The sequence below is a fragment of the Leucopleurus acutus genome (genome assembly GCF_964270905.1).
Source record: "Leucopleurus acutus genome assembly, chromosome: 15".
NCBI classification, from domain to species: domain Eukaryota; kingdom Metazoa; phylum Chordata; class Mammalia; order Artiodactyla; family Delphinidae; genus Leucopleurus; species Leucopleurus acutus.
This window is the reverse complement of record NC_139157.1, coordinates 74,794,277-74,810,829: the sequence shown is the minus strand read 5'-3', so window position 1 is coordinate 74,810,829 and position 16,553 is coordinate 74,794,277. Positions and strand designations below refer to the sequence as shown.

The following is a 16,553-nucleotide window of genomic DNA, read 5'->3' as shown; positions in this document are numbered from 1 at the left end:
GATCATTCAGTTCATCTTTCTCTTCTAATGAGGCGTGAGCTAGTAAAGGACTAGCTGCCTCGCGTCTACACTACTTGTCCTGATTCTTCTGGAACGGTGTCCTGGGCGTCGGGAGACTTGAAATCTGGTTCTGGAGATGCCATTTAATCAGCTTTGTGTCTTTGGACAAGAAACCTCGCATTTCTGGGCCTTAGGCGTCTCATCATGCGATTGTTGTTTTCTAGTTGAGATCATTCACATACCATAACCCTTTAAATTGTTGTGTAAGTGGTTTTTCACGGATTCACTGGGTTGTGCAACCATCACCACTAGCTCCTTTCATCAACCCCAAAAAGAAACCCGTGTCCACGAGCAGTCGCACTCCCCAGGCCCTCCTCCCCGAGTCCCTGGCAACCACTAATCTACTTTCTATCTCTGGATTTGCCTGTTCTGGGCATTTCATATAAATGGAATCATACAATACGTGACCTTTGTGTCTGGCTTCTTTCACTTAGCACGTGTTCTCAAAGTCCAGGCCTGTTGTAGAATGTATCAGCACTGTGTCTCTTGGTATGGCTGAGTAATATTCTATGTACGAATATACCACATTTTGTTTATTCATTCATCGGTCGAGGGCTATTTGGGGTTGTTTCCATGTTTTGGCTACTAGGAACAATGCTGCTGTGAACATTTGTGTTGGAGTTTCTGTGTAAATGTGTTGTTAGTTCTCTTGGGTATATTCCTAGGCGAGGAATTGGTGGTTTCATATGGTAATAACTGTTAGCTTTGTGAGAACTGCCAGACTGTTTTCCAAAGCGGCTACTCTGTTTTACATTCCCACTAGTAATGGATGAGGGTTCCAGTTTCCTCACCAACACTTGTTATTGTCTGTCTTTTTGATTATGGCCATTTTCGTGGGTATGTGGTAGAATCTCGCTATGGTTTTGATTTGCATTTCCCTACTGCCTAGTACTGTTGGTGTTGTTTCTTAAGAACTGGTTTAGATCTTTTTTATTTTTAAGAGCTCGCTTTAACTTTTTAATTTTTTTCTTTTATTCCACACTTAGACCAGTATGACAGAATTGAGTCTTTAGGGGATGTGTGTGTGTGTGTGTGTGTGTGTGTGTCTATAATTAATTGAGTTAATCAATTCCCATATGTTCATAAGTACCTTCTATTGCCCAGTGTTCAGCCATGTTTAGGACAGAATATATGGCATGATCCTTCCCCCCCCAAGTAGCTAATCATCTGAGTGAGAAGAAGAGCACAGAAAACAGAGCCATAGGGAATACAGTGCTAGAACGAATGATCTATCCTGTAGGTAAGTCTCCAGGGCAGATATATTTATCTGGGTAAGGGCAAAGGAAGGCATATTCTGAGTGAGACAGAAAGATGGCATCTCTTAAATGGGGAAGGTGGCTGTTTTTAAGATTCTAGAAAGTGTCACTTAAATAAAAGACTCCAGTGGAAAATTGAGAGACTTTTTTTTTCCAAAATATTTTGTTTGAGCTTGGCTTGTGAACTAGAACAGATGTCATCTTTCCTGTTCTCTCTTTTATTTTTTTAATAAGTTTATTTATTTATTTATTTTTGGCTGCATTGGGTCTTCGTTGCTGCGCACGGGCTTTCTCTAGTTGCAGCGATCAGGGGCTACTCTCCGTTGCAGTGCGCGGGCTTCTCACTGCGGTGGCTTCTCGTTGCGGAGCATGGGCTCTAGGTGCGCGGGCTTCAGTAGCTGTGGCACATGGGCTCAGTAGTTGCGGCTCGCGGGCTCTAGAGCGCAGGCTCAGTAGTTGTGGCGCACGGGCTTAGTTGCTCCACGGCATGTGGGATCTTCCCGGACCAGGGCTCAAACCCATGTCCCCTGCATTGGCAGGTGGATTCTTAACCACTGCGCCACCAGGGAAGCCCCCCGTTCTCTTTTTGTCAAAGAAATGAATTTGGCTTGTGTACCCATGCTGCCTTTTGTTGTAGACTAGATGATTCCTTTTCCACTGGCGTGCATTTCCTGTCGAGTGAGAGCATGACACGTGCATGCTCTATAGTGAGTTCCATAGTGACATTTTAAAAGTGAGCTTGGTTCTAAGAGAGAATTAACCGAGATGAGATGATTAATTATTCACCTTTTTAAATTCCTTTTCCATTAAAGGAGGGAAAACAGCGTCCTCCTTCTAACAAGATTAAGTCTGCATGTTAGGTTCAGAGAGGGTAGGAAAACCTCACTGGCTGCTGAGAGCTTCTGCCTTTGGGGCCTCACCTTTTGGCCTTGCATCTTGGGCCCTCTGATCCGAATCTGACCTACCTTCACAGCATTTTCTTTCACTATTCTTTAGACCACTGTATACACACACCAGGCCTTTTTTAAACCCCTGGTTTAAAACGCCTTCTGTGTGTTTTCTCATGCTGCTTTCTTTGCCTTGATTGTGCCAACCTTGCATTGAAACTGGTCAGAGTCCCCTCCCTTCTTTGAAGCCCATGCCAATAATATTTCCCAATGAAGACATCTGTCCTTTGCCCTCCAAACTGGGAGGATGCTGTTTCCACAGCCCTCCAGGATGTGGAACTGTTTTCCTGGCACCCAGCGCATTTCACCCTTGGTTACAATTATTTTGTACCCAGGTGGTTTGCATGCCAAGTTCTAAGCTCGTTGCGGTCAGGTCCTATTCATCATCTTATCACACACTGCCCCACATTTGCTGTTAGAGAGCTTGGCATGTTGTATTTATTGAACACGTGGAGAAGAAATATTGTTTCTGTAGCTTCCACATCAAAAACAAAAGCTAATAAAAGTTGGTGACCATGCCAAGGCGGGACTGGAGTGGAGTATGGAGTAGACGAAAGTCTGATTGGAAAACAGAGAGGCTGCGAGGGCCGTGATTTATTTCGCTGCTTTGTAAATAAGTGGCATGGAGAATCTACGTTATTAGGGATAATTTTATTACAGTATTACGTCTCTTATCCAGATATCATAATTCTAGAACCTTCACTTGGGAGGAAGCAGGGAGACCTCTGAGAGGCAGTCAGCTGTTCTCCCTTCAGTGGAGCAGGGGTCAGGGAGCTGACCTCAGGGCCTCACCCAGAAGACTGGGCATGCAGTAGGCCCCTGCAGCCTTGGGCCCTGCTGAGGGATCACCAGGGGAAGCTCTGAGAAGGGACAGCCACCTTCTGAAAGCAGAAGTGGAGAATTCCAGAAGCACAGCTTTGGGCTCTGCTTGGCATAAAATAAAACAGCGGGCTCTTGTAAGTGGGCTCTGAGAATGTCAGTGCACCCCATCAAAGGACAAAAATGGGCCGGAAGGATGATGCCTTGTCCAGAACAGATCAGATCGGCTTTGGCACATTTTGGTTTGATGTACCCTGCTGAACAATGCAGGAACACATGTGGTGCATTTCAGAAAGATTTCTAAAATAAAAGTAGTTTAAAACAAGATAATAATAAATCTGTGCTTAAAGGGCCAAGTTTCAGTTATATGGAAGACCTCACTCTCCGATCCCAGGAGAAAGTAACTTACTTGCTCTTAACTCTGTGCCCATGTGGCCTGCCACTTTTCCTTCTCTCTACCTTTCGATATTACAGCTGTAGATTCTTTTTCCTCATCATCTTAGGAGCCGTTTATTTTATATTCTTTCTGTATTTCTCATGCTGTGCTTCTCTTCCTTGCTTCCACATCAGCTGCAGCGTTTGTCGCCCATCCCGGGCACCTTCCCCACGGAGCACCTGCCTTTGGGCTGCCCTGGCCCTGTGGGCACGCCTGCGTTGCTGCCAGTTTTCTATGGAAGTTACTTGTTGACAAGCCCTGTGTCCACCCCCTTCCCCGACGACTGTGCACTGCGTCACGCTGGAGGCTTGATTTCTCACTTACGTTCCCCTAGTTACTAGGGCGGCGTTTACAGCCTCGCGAGGTCTCCACAAGGTCTTGTAAAACCTGTTGAGTGAACCATGCCTCCTTGACCTTTTAGAGACTTCGGTTTTTCTTTGTGCTGCGTCTCTCTGCTCTCTCTCTAATTCCTTTTTCTCTTTTTCCAGTTTTAATATTTTTTTCATTGACGTATAGTTGCTTTACGATGTTGTGTTAATTTCTCATTCTTTGCTAACTTCTCCACTGACTCTTTGGAGTCAAGACGGAATGCAGAAATGACATGGCTGAAGATAACGAGGAATCTGAGGCGGAGACACCAGAATTTGGAGTCACTCTTCCAGACAGACTGTCTTATCTGGGCTGCAGGAATCAGGGTCCTCCATAGGAAGGGTGAGAGCTTGCAGAGATTCAAGCTAGCTTTGAAAGCTCCTAGGGGCGGTTGTGTGGCATCTGAACAGAATGGAGTGTCCAGCTGAATGGGAATTTTCAGCGCGCAAGGCGCACTGACCGGCCTGGCTCAGTAGCCCGAGGAGGGAAGAGAAAGCTGATGGGACCGGTCCATGGGATGCGGGTGAAAAGGCCCAGACTTTCTCTGAGGCATCAGTGTGCACCCACTATGGAAATAGTAATTCATTATATGATCCCCCTAAAAATGTAATTGTGAGAACAATCTGCCGTCCCCATATTATTCGTCAAATGTGAATAGATATAGTTTCTAGATCACCTCTTAGGATCTCTTCTCGCACATCTGAGAATGGACTGGCGTAGAATGGGGAAGAACATACTCCAAACACACTGTTGCAGGGCAGCACCTCCGGCCATTGATAAAAGCATGGCTTTTGGCTGCAGTCCTGTCGTTCTTGGTGGAAAATACCATCCTCAGCAGGATTTCCTCATTACTGCAGAGGATTTGGACTATTACAGCAAGTTTTGCTGGAGCAGGTTTTTCTACAAACGATCCTCTAATTAACAGGAAGCATGTGTATGAACAGTAGTATGTAATTTTCATAGATAGTCTTGCAAAAGAGCGGCATTTTAAGTTCATATTTTATACTTGGCTGACTTTTTCCTTTAAGGAAGTAAACATGTAATCTTGACAGGGAATGTAAAAACAGAAACATCAAACCACCCACATCTTTCATTCCAGGTTTTTGCTCATGTTTTTTATGGCTTCGCATTGCCAAGTAATACAAGTTGTTTTGTTTTCATTTTTGTTTTTTTCAAAATGCAGAGTAAAAGCAATTTATGGCATGAGTTGATAGAGAAATTAGTTAAAGCCGTCTATATTGCATCAAGCAGGTGGGAAAGGAGACAAGTGAACTAACAGGTATGTGACGAGCAGCTCTTCGGAGCCGCCCTGCTGAGTCCCGGGGGAACACCGATGTGCTACACACATGGTCTTCATCCGCCAGAGGAATTGACAGTTAAGTTGGGGAAAGAGGCACAGGTACTCGCAACTGCTATCAACAGCGCCAGGCTGTATATCACTAAATGGCGGTGACCCGTGGGGGTAATGCGAGTTTGATGAAAAGAGGGTCTGGGAGGGCTGTGGCTGGTGTAAGTCAGGGTTTCTCAGCATCAGCACTGTTGACATTCTGGGGGGCTGTCCTGTACATCACGGGGTGTTTGGCAGCATCCCTGGCCTCTGCCCACTCGATGCCAGTTGTACCTGCCAACTGTGACAACCAAAAATGTCTGCAGACGTTGACAGCTGTTTCCTGGGGGGGGAACAAAATTGTCCCAGCTGAGAACCACTGGGTAGGCATAGTTGATCGCAGTGTGGGCTTTGGGGCTGAACCTTGAAGAATAAATAGAACTTGGACAGGACGTGTGGACCATATGGAGATGATTTAGTTAACAGAAGCCATTATGTAAAGACCCAGTCAATTTCTTTTTTCCTTTTTGCTTTATTTACTTGTTTACTTATTTATTTATATATTGGAGTATAGTTAATTTATAATATTGTGTATATGTCAAGTGTACCGCAAAATGATTCAGTTATACATATATATATTCTTTTCCAGATTCTTTTCCATTATAAGTTATTACAAGGTATTGAGTATAGTTCCCTGTGCTGTACAGTAGGTCTTTTAGTCCCAGAGGACAGCCATGGGGACATTTGTTAATTCCTCTTTACGTGCCTGACATCTGTGGTTCTCCCTGTTCCACTTTCTAGTTTGTTTTTTTTAATTTATTTTATTGAAGTAGACTTGATTTACAATGTTGTGTTGATTTCTGCTGTACAGCACAGTGATTCAGTTACACACACACATATATATATATACATTCTTTTTCATATTCTTTTCCATTATGGCTCATCACAGGTTACTGAATAGAGTTCCCTGTGCTACAGTAAGACCTTGTTGTTTATCCATTCCATATATAATAGTTTGCATCTACTAACCCCAATCTCCCGGTCCTTCCCTCCCCCACACCGCCCTTTCTAGTTTTAACTCTAGCATTCTTTTTTTTTTTTTTTTTTTTTGCGGTACGCAGGCCTCACTGTTGTGGCCTCTCCCATTGCGGAGCACAGGCTCCGGACGCGCAGGCTCAGCGGCCATGGCTCACGGGCCCAGCTGCTCCGCGGCATGTGGGATCCTCCCGGACCGGGACACGAACCCGTGTCCCCTGCATCGGCAGGCGGACTCTCAACCACTGCGCCACCAGGGGAGCCCAACTCTAGCATTCTTTTTCTCAGTCCCTGTATGCAGCAGAGACGGGAAAGTCAAAAGGGTTACTCTTGTGAACACACAGCAAGGGACAGCGCCTGTCTGTTTCTGGGTTTGGTGAGTCTGGCCTGGGCAGTTGAGGCGCATTCTGCTGTGACGAGCTCTGTGCAGCGTGTGCCTGAGGAGACCCCGTCCTGCCCTCATCACTTGTAGGCTGCCCTAGCTTGCCTCGCAGGATGGGAGGACGACAGGGTTGGCATGAGGATACAGCCTCGCAGAATATGTGCTAGCGTGACAGCAGTCATGCTCATCTCTAAAGGGAAGCCCATTTTTACCAAAGGGTATGTTCCCAGAGAGTGGATCCTGTCAATGGAAATAATCAACAATCAATCGTAAGAACAGAAAAGAGTTTTATTTGAGCCAAACTGAGGACTAGCCAGAAGCCAGCTTCCCAGGTGACTGAGAAACTGCTCTGCAGAAGCAGGGTTTCCAGCACAGTTTATATCTTGTCAGAACAAAGAACATGAAACTAGTCAGGGTTACATTTCTTCAAGATTTCAGAAAAAGAACATTCCAGCCAGTGCCTAGCAAGTCAGCATGACCTTGGCCCCTGGGAAGGGAGCCTTATCCTCCCTTTACATCCTCCCTGGACCGGGGCACGAACCCCCGTCCCCTGCATCGGCAGGCGGACTCTCAACCACTGCGCCACCAGGGAAGCCCTTAATCTCTATTTTTAACACGGACATTCTTTACTTTTAATCAATGTGTCCTCTAATAATTAAAATACAATGTATGTTTGATAGGCCACAGTCTATTTTAGTCAGCATAAAATTCAATGTAACTCATGGGAAAGCCAGAATGACTTCCGCATATCTCAATCTGTGAACATTTCTTTTTATCAGTCCTCTCTGCGTTACCTAGTTTTATAGTTGGGGCACTGTCAGTGCTTTGACTCCCTGTAACTCCCAGCTTTCTTGGGCGCGAGCTGAAGGAAGGCAGAGGCAGGTGTGTACCGACTAAGCCTAGCACAGTGCCTGGGCACCTGCTCGACCCTCAGAATGTCCTTCTAGAGTGAACAAATGAGTGACTCACTGAGGGAATGGCATTGTACTGGGCCCAGGTGTCCTCAGTGATTGGCAGGAGAGTAAGCTTGCCAAAGAACAGAATAGCCGATGAGGTCTGTGGCCTTCGAATTAAAAGTGTAATGATAATAGTGACTAATGTGTGTTGAGCTCTTTCCCTATGTGCCGTGCACTAAGAACATTACATCATTTAATTTTCGTCACCACCGTCCGCCCTAAATTCTGATCTGCCTTTCACCGATGAGGAAACTGAGGCTTTGATAGAAGAAGTAACTTGCCCGAGGTGACAGATCCATCCCTTGCTGGTTGTCCAAAACTAGAACACAAATCAAAATGAAGTGGCCCCTCTGGGGATCAGGCCACTGCCCTTGACATCATCATCAGATGTTCTAACTGTCATGGAAAAAGTCACAGATGAACCAGGGCCCCCCAAGGACATCAAAGTCACAATTCCAGTACCTACCAAACTGAGATAGGAGAGACTCTTCATCTAAAACAGAGGGGGAGAGAGAGCGAGAGAGAGTGTGTGTGTGTGTGAGTGTATGTATGTGTGTGAAGGCTTTCCTTAGGTAGGTTATTTTTGGAACAGTGTTAAGTGTTGGACTCACAGGCAGGTCTGTGGTCATGCTGAGCCAGCAACACAGTGATGTATTGTTAACAGAAACAGGGAAGTTAGGAGAAGGAGGTAGATTGCTAGGTTGATCTTATGACAACAAAACCTTGTTTTGTTGTTTTGTTTTAGCAGTGAAGTCTGAGGTGATGGTGGGACGTTTAAGCATACATTTCCAGAAAGGCTTTGGCGCTCTGGATTGGCCCTTGTGAAAGAGGCCAATTTTGAAATGCACATTTTGGATGGGTCTCCATAGAGGCGACAGTTGAAGATGTGGAAGTATGTGATGTCTTCAAAGTATTAGTATCAAGAGAAAGCAGATTATGAAGGATATGCACATGGAGGATAAGCATCATTAGAATTCAAGGACAGTGATAATCATTTTTCTGGTCCCATCCATCAATAATGCAAAAGTGGTAAAAATTCTGTAGTTAAAATCCTACTCTCTTCCCTGATGTCAATTAGTTCCCGAAAACGAATTGAAAGATGTTAGATTTTTACATTTAAAAAACTCACTGGAATTTTTCATTTGAAAGATTTTTAGTAGATTAGAAAATTATGTTACTAGGTTTTTGTAGGGACAACTTTTATAGACAACAAGCATTGTTTTCAGTAACAAAATCATAATATCAAACATTTCCTAAAATCCATTTTGTGAAATAGTTACCTGATAAAGTATCATCTTCACTTTGAAGGGACAAATCAAGAAAGAAGGTGTGTGTGTACGTGTGAGCATCTCTGTGTGTTTTAGTATCTGTTAGGTAGCTTACTATTGATACCATTTGTCATCATGAAAAATGTCAGCCCGTTTGAAACAGCTTTGTTTTCTTATAAAAGAAAAATATATCTAGAATATACTTAAATTTCCAATGGTTGGATAATGTTCTAAACATTAGAGTTAAATACTTAATAGAATCCATGCATGCAGTAAGATAACTATGAAGATTACAAAAGCAGAAAATATTTGTAATACAACCGAAACATTCTACCCAAAATGTGTATGTTATTATGACAACCATATAAAGTCTGTTTCTGAACGTTGAATCCTTGGAAGGTAATATAAAAAATAATTACTTCGGGATGATATTATTTTTTTTTTAATTGAAAAGATGACTTAACATTATAAACATGGAAAAAAGAAGCCAATGCAAGTTGGTTAAGAAAACAGGATCCAAAGTATTTACTGGTTAAAAAGAAAATATGTTAAAAGTATTTATTCAAGCTCAATAATGTTTATTTGTTTAATACAAACATATGGAGTGCCTAGTAAGTACCAAGGGCTGTGCTAATGATACACAGACAAAAAAGCACAATGTTTCCCATCACTGAAATTGTATTGCTTTAATTTACAACGTATAATAATGATTCTTTCAAAAATTGCCCTGTAGTGCACAGTTGCTCTTTCTGACACTCTGATTCCCTAAAACTCAAGTTTCAATCTCTTGCAAGACAGCCTCTCTCATTGTTATCTTCAGCTTGGTAGCCTGGTATTTGCTTTCTAGTAAGACAGACTGAAATAGACACCAGAGACATAGCACTTTACGTGTAATCTCATGTTGAGTTAAACAGCATTTGAATGTTGCCAGTGAGCCAATGGCTTGTTGGGGTTTCTTCTACACCCCGTCCTGCTTCCCAGAAAGGAAACATATCGGTGGGTGTTTTAGGGGAGGCGTGTGTCCGTTTGCAGGTAAGAGAGAACCTGAGTAACGTGAACTTAAATGAACAGAGATGTTTGGGTCTCTCCAGGTTGAGTCTGGAGACTGATTTGTCCAGGGCCTGTATTTCTGGGATCTCTTGGCCTTTTCCTGATGCTTGTTGCCTCATGGTGGAAAGGCGGCCCCTGCACCTCCAGCCCTCACACCAAGGTTCCAAGCAAGAAGAGGGAGGAAGGGCAGGGACAAAAGGCCCTGGTATTGATCCGTTAACTTCAGCAGGAGAGCAGAGCCTCGTGCAGAAGCTCCACCCATTGGACTTTGGCCCCCAGCTTAGCAGTGGGCTCTGGGTCAGTGACTTCCCAGCTGCAAGGGTGGCTGGGAACACAGGGCTTTCACTTTCTAGTCTTCACAGGAGACGTAGTGAATAGCTTGGGGTAACTAGTCTATCGCCTGCCAATTACATCCTCTTTATGAGAATGTAATGCCTAGTAAGTCCAACGGTGTGGTATTAGTTAAAGAATTTGCCATGGAATGATAGATCTTCGCGGTACCCTACTCAATTGCTTGGAAGTTCGTGTGTCTTTGACCCAGAAAAGATCATCAGACCTTTCTTCCCTTTTTATTTAGAAGGAGGAGTTGTCTTCGGGCCCCCTACCCCTCCTGGTCTAGTCCAGCGCCTCCTCTGTAAGTCTTAGAAAGTTATAAGAAAATCTGTGCTCTCTGTCCTCTTTCCTCGGCCTGCCTTTGATTTTTTCCTTGTGACAGACATAAAAGGCCCTAAATCAGCCTTACATCTGCCTCAAGTCAGAAGGAAGAAAACTGTGTATTTGAAGTGTGAAAGGAGGTGAAATGAAGAACTGTTACATCCAATACCTAAAGCCTTTGAAAGTTCTATGAAGTTACTTTATATTTTTTGCAGAAGGCCACATCTAGGGCAAAGAAAGAAAACATGCTTGAATGAATGAAACAACTGAGCAGTGCCTATTACGGTTTAGCTCTTTTCTTATTTAATCCTCCCAATAAACCTGTGAAAAAAGATTCTGGGTCCATTTCACAGATTTGGAAACTAAGGCCAAAAGAGAAGCTTAGTAATATCTCCAAGGCTACTTGACTGACAGGGCCAGGGTTAAAACCAGGACAGTCTAACTCTAAAATACATACTTTTCTTTTTTTCCAGTTTTTCTTGTTGTCTGCCATCTGTGCTTTGTCTTTTTTTTTTTTTTTTAATTGAAGTATAGCTGATTTACAATGTTGTGTTAGTTTCAGGTGTACAGCAAAGCGACTCAAGATACACATGTGTGTGTGTGTGTGTGAGAGTGTGTGTGTGTGTGTGTGTGTGTATATATATATAATATATGTTTTCTTTTTCAGATTCTTTCCCCATATAGGTTATTACAAAATATTGAGTAGAGTTCCCTGTGCTATACAGTAGGTCCTTGCTGTTTATGTATTTTATATATAGATGTATGTTATGTTACTTCATAATTTATCCCTCCCCGCCACCTTTCCCTTTCCCCTTCGGTAACCATAAGTTTTCTATGTCTGAGTCTGTTTCTGTTTTGTACATAAGTTCATTTGTATCATTTTTTTTAGATTCCACATATAAGTGATATCATAAGATATTTGTCTCTGTTTGACTTACTGCACTTAGTATGATAATCTCTAGATCCATCCATGTTGCTGCAAATGTCATTATTTCATTCTTCTTTTGTGCTTTGTCTTTACACTTGCTTTCCCACAATTGCTCACGTTAAATCTCAGTTAGAAAAAAAAACAAGCCCTATCTTATTCAAATTGATAATGTCTTTGTTTACTAGGGACTCCCAAGGTCCCAGGGTACAGCCTCCGCTGTGTTCACCCCGGAATTCAAACATGATTAGACACGTCTGGAAGCGTCTGGAAGAATCTGGCAGGGGCTGCTTAATTACATAAGTTAACTGGCAGCCTTCTGGGAAAGAACTGATCCTACGCGGAGAGAGAGTAGAGAAGTGCAAGTTTACTTGCACTCAGCGCCTGAGAATAGGGGGTAAGTGTAAGTCAAGTGCAGTATAATTTAGTTAGCCTGGCCTCTGATCCAGTCCCTAGGGATGCCTGGAGCCAGGAGGTTGCCAGGGAAAGCTACCAGTGTCTTCACTAAGATTTGCGTGGGTCGTTGAGTGTTCATGCTACATCAGCAGATTGAGTGGCACCAGCCCACACAGCTTATCACTGGGCCCGGTTCGTCAGGGCTTGGGGCTTCAGCAGATCTGGGTCCTGCAGGGCCCCGGAGTTGAAAGGGTAAAGGTTTATTGTTTTAGTCCATTTGGGCTGCTATAAGAAAATACCACAGACTGGGTGGCTCAGAAACAACAGGAGGGCTTCCCTGGTGGCGCAGTGGTTGGGAATCTGCCTGCCGATGCAGGGGACATGGGTTCGTGCCCCGGTCCGGGAAGATCCCACATGCCGTGGAGCAGCTGGGCCCGTGAGCCATGGCTGCTGAGCCTGCGCGTCCGGAGCCTGTGCTCCGCAACGGGAGAGGCCACAACAGTGAGAGGCCCGCGTACCGCAAAAAAAAAAAAAAATCCCCTGCCCTTGTGGAATTTGTGTTCTAGTAGGACGAGGTGGACAAACAAATGTGTAAAACGACAGTATGTCAGATGCTATGTGCTATGGTAAAATAAAGCATTGAAAGGGAGTCGGGAGTTTTGGGGGAGGGAGGCTGGTCAAAGTGTGAAACCACATAGTCAGGCAAGGCCTCACTGAGAAAGTGAGCTTGGAGCCGGAAATGAAGATCTGTGATCTAGCGTGGAGTTGGCAAACTTTTTCTGAAAAGGGCAGCTGTTAAATACTTTAGGCTTTGGGAACGGTACAGCCTCTGTTACAATGGCTCAATTATGCTAATTTCTCTAGGACGAAAGCATCCAGGGAGAACATGTAAATGAATGGATGTAGTTGTCTTCCAATGCTACTTTACTTATGGACACGGAAATTTGTATCTCATAGAATTTTTATGTCATGAAATACTATCATTCTTTTGATTTCTTTTCCCCCCCCAACCATTTAAAAAGATAAAGACTATATTTGGCTGTGGGCCATAAAAACACAGTTACTGGGCTAGAATTGGCCTGTGGGCCTCCCTGCGATAGAGCCCAAGAGATTTAATGGTGTCCTTTCCCCTTAATTGCTTTGGATGATGTGTAATGGTGTACGTTTGAAAGATAAGATGGAATGCAACTCATGCTTTTGCAGATATCTGCCTGTTTTAGGTCCAACAGCTTTGCTGTTGCTTCACAAAGAAAAAGAATGAAAATTCATCTGTTTATCCAGTGATAGATCCTCATTTCACTTATATGAAATTTATGTCTTACAGCTTTTATTTTTAGGCTCTGCTGTGCAATAATAGCTTTTATTTTCAATCCGTCATACTACAGTATTGCCGAAGACATTTTATGTAACAATTAAGAGTTTTCCAGGTAGCATTGCATTGGGATGCAAGCTCTAGAAAAGTTGCTAAAAAGTGGCTTAACTAATTAGGGTTTTATTTGTCTAATAAGGTTTAGAGTGGGCTGCACAAGACTCGTGTGGCAGCTGTTAGATGTCATCGAGAACCCAGGTTCCTGTCATTCTGCTTGACCACTGCCATTCTTGCATATGGTGTTGGTTTTCACAATTGCCAAATGCTTTCTGCACCTCCGGGCACCACGGGTGCATTTCTGCAAGAGAGAAGGGAGAAGAGTGACCAAGTGCAAAATGGGCTTTGTCTTTTCATTCATTAGGTGGAGCCTTCCCAAGGAGCAGACGCCTCACATCTCACTGGCCAGCACTGTGTTCTGTGATCACCCGTAGCTGCAGAGGAGCTGGCTCAACAAGTTTTTATAGCTGAGCACATTGCTTTCTAAAACCAAATCAGGCTTCGGTTATTAAGAAAGAAAGGGAGATGGGCTACTGGATAAATAGCGTTATCTGCTATGGCTTCTAAGTGTGTCTGAAGAAAAAAAAACAGTCACATGAGTTACAGGTACCGTCACCCATGGCTAAATTGACATGGGTGAAGGCCTTGACTGTCACCCCACAATTTACTTCTCTTCCACAAATTTCTCTCCCCAAACTTCTTTTGATATTGATTGCAAGGTGTATTTTGTTTCAGAACGGTTGAAACGTAAATAAAACTCTTTGTGTCAAGGAAGTGACGGTATATGTTATTGTTATCTGAACCCTGGGTTTATGCCGGCCTGTGCAGTGCCCTTGACGGCTTCCTCTTGCCACAAGGGAAGCCCTTCCGTTACCTACGACCCTGGCTTCTCCCAGGTCCCACCTCCTGCGCTGGTCTGTCCCTGCCGCTCATCCCTGGGCTTCCACAGTTCCAGCCTCGGTCACCTGGGAAATCTCAAAACAGCCCTGCTGCCATGACTCATCTTCCTTCCTGAGGCTAATGTCACAAACATCCCCTTGAAACTTCCTTCTCTGGAGCACAATTTTTCCCCTTTGTTTATTTGGGTGACCTGCTATCATATTAATTTTCTGTGGCCTTAGCTCTCTTTTTTTTTTAATTTTTAAAAATTTTGAACATGTGCTAAATTTATTTCTAAACTTCAACAAAAGCAAAGCAAAATACGATAATTTGATTCACCTTGTCTCAAAAAAGTGAACTTTTCCCTGACACTGCATTCTGAAAGATTTTTTTTAATGTGATGTCAAATAACAAATTCAACAATAATAATTAAGACGTTATACAGCACTGTTATGTGCCAGGCAATAAATGTTGTAAGCTACACATAATTTATCTATAACCCTCACAATAATCCAATAAAGCAGGTAATACTATTATTCCCATTTTAAAGATGGAAAAACTGAGGCATAGAGAGATTAAGTAGCTTGCTCAAACTCACCCAGTAAATAAGTGGGGGAACAAGGATTTGTAGCTCTTTTTTTTTTTTTTCTTTTTAATCATCTGGCCTTTCTTCTAAGTATAAGGAGTCAGGGAGGCCAGCAAGTGACGAAACGCTCCAAGTCCAGCTTAATGTCCTGCTGATTTATACGAAATGCCCCTGGTCTCTATGGCCATGGACTACTGCCCCCCTCCAGGTTGTTTTCTATGGGAGGCTTTCTTTCTCTCTTAAATTTCTTCTCTTTAATCTTTTGAATGTTGACACATTCACACTTTTCCAAAAGGTTTACAAATATAGAGTGAAAACTCTTGCTGTCACTTTGTCCCCATCCTCCAGTTCCCACTCACTCCCCAGGCAACCGCTTTTGTTAATTTCTTATATAAACCTTCAAGCATTTTTCTAAAAAATGAAAATACAAGTAAATACAAAAGTGTTCCTATTTTTCTCCTTTTTTTTTTTTAATGTGCCTAGCCTACACACAGTTCTGCTTTTTTTTTTCCCATGTATACATCTTGGAGACCTTTTCATAGCAGTGTTAACAGTACTTACAGAATTTCTCCTTTTTTCTTTTTAAGCTGCATAATATTAAAGTGATCTCTTTGAAACACAAAGCTGGTCATGCCTCTCCTGCTTTGCTCTTAAAATACAGATATAATTACTCACATTTCACTCCTCACGCTACCATCAGCCATCACCAGTGTCGGTGAGGAACTGTCCTTTGCTTCCTGAGCGTTGATAGGGTATAATGATGCATTTGAATTTTTTTCTTAAAACAGCGACCATTTTTTCCCAGTTTTATTAAGATATAATTGACATACAACACTTGTATAAGTTTAAGGTGTACAGCATAATGATTTGATGTATGTATATATTGTGAATTGATTATCACAATTAGTTTATTAACATCCATCACCTCACGTCATTTGAATTTTAATATTCTACGATGTAACTTTCACATATTGGCTATAAGGAGGAGGGGTGTTGAGACATGGACACTCTTAGACTAATGGTAATGTAAATTGAGGTGGCCTTGATGAAAGACAGTTTTACCCTGAGTCCTTCAGGAGTCTGAGAAATAGCTCTGCCCTTTCACCTGGATTTCATTCACGGGGCTTTGTCCTAAAGTAGTCTTGAGCGATACCATCAAAGATATATAAAGATGATATTATTTCTAGTGGTGAAACCTACAAGCATGCCGAGTATTCAACAATAGAGTAATAGTTAACTGTGCATCTACATGATGGAATTGCCAGGAAGATATTAAAATTCATACTTCTGAAAAATCTTCAATGACAGAGGGCAGTGGTCATGATACATTTAGTGTTCAGTGAAAGGGGCAAGGTGCAGTTTTTTACCAGGTGTGATTGTGTGAAAGGAAAGACCAGGTGAGCTGTAGGGGATTATAGTCGAGCAATAAATACCCTGTGTGTGTGTGTGTGTGTGTGTGTGTGTGTGTCCCTGTGTGTTTATGGCCAGGAGGTGGGGGGAGCGAAGAAGCTGTGTGCATGTCTCGATTTATCCTCATATCGAGCCTTTAAGTACCCCCATTTTGGAGTCGTGGTGGACGTTATATGTCTGTACATTATATATGGAAAACCAAGGTTTGACTATGGATAAGTCCCATTTTTGATCATGCTCATGAACAGTTGAAATGTGCTGGGTATGTAGAGCTCCAAATACGGACATTAAATCCAGACCCTTTCCTCTATTTAAATTTTGGCAGTGGCCGTCTGGATAGTAGGATTGTACGTAACTTTTTGTTTGCTTTACAAAGGCCAGTGGGGACCCACTAAAGAAGGATTTTAGGGGGCTTCCCTGGTGGCGCAGTGG

At 43.0% G+C, this 16,553-nt stretch overlaps 1 protein-coding gene across 1 annotated transcript in view; it reads left to right on the top strand.

Annotated features, from left to right (window-relative positions):
* SH3BGRL2 (SH3 domain binding glutamate rich protein like 2) overlaps positions 1 to 16,553 on the top strand; it is a 51,913-nt gene that overhangs the window by 11,873 nt on the left and 23,487 nt on the right. The gene's annotated exons all lie outside the window — the stretch shown is intronic.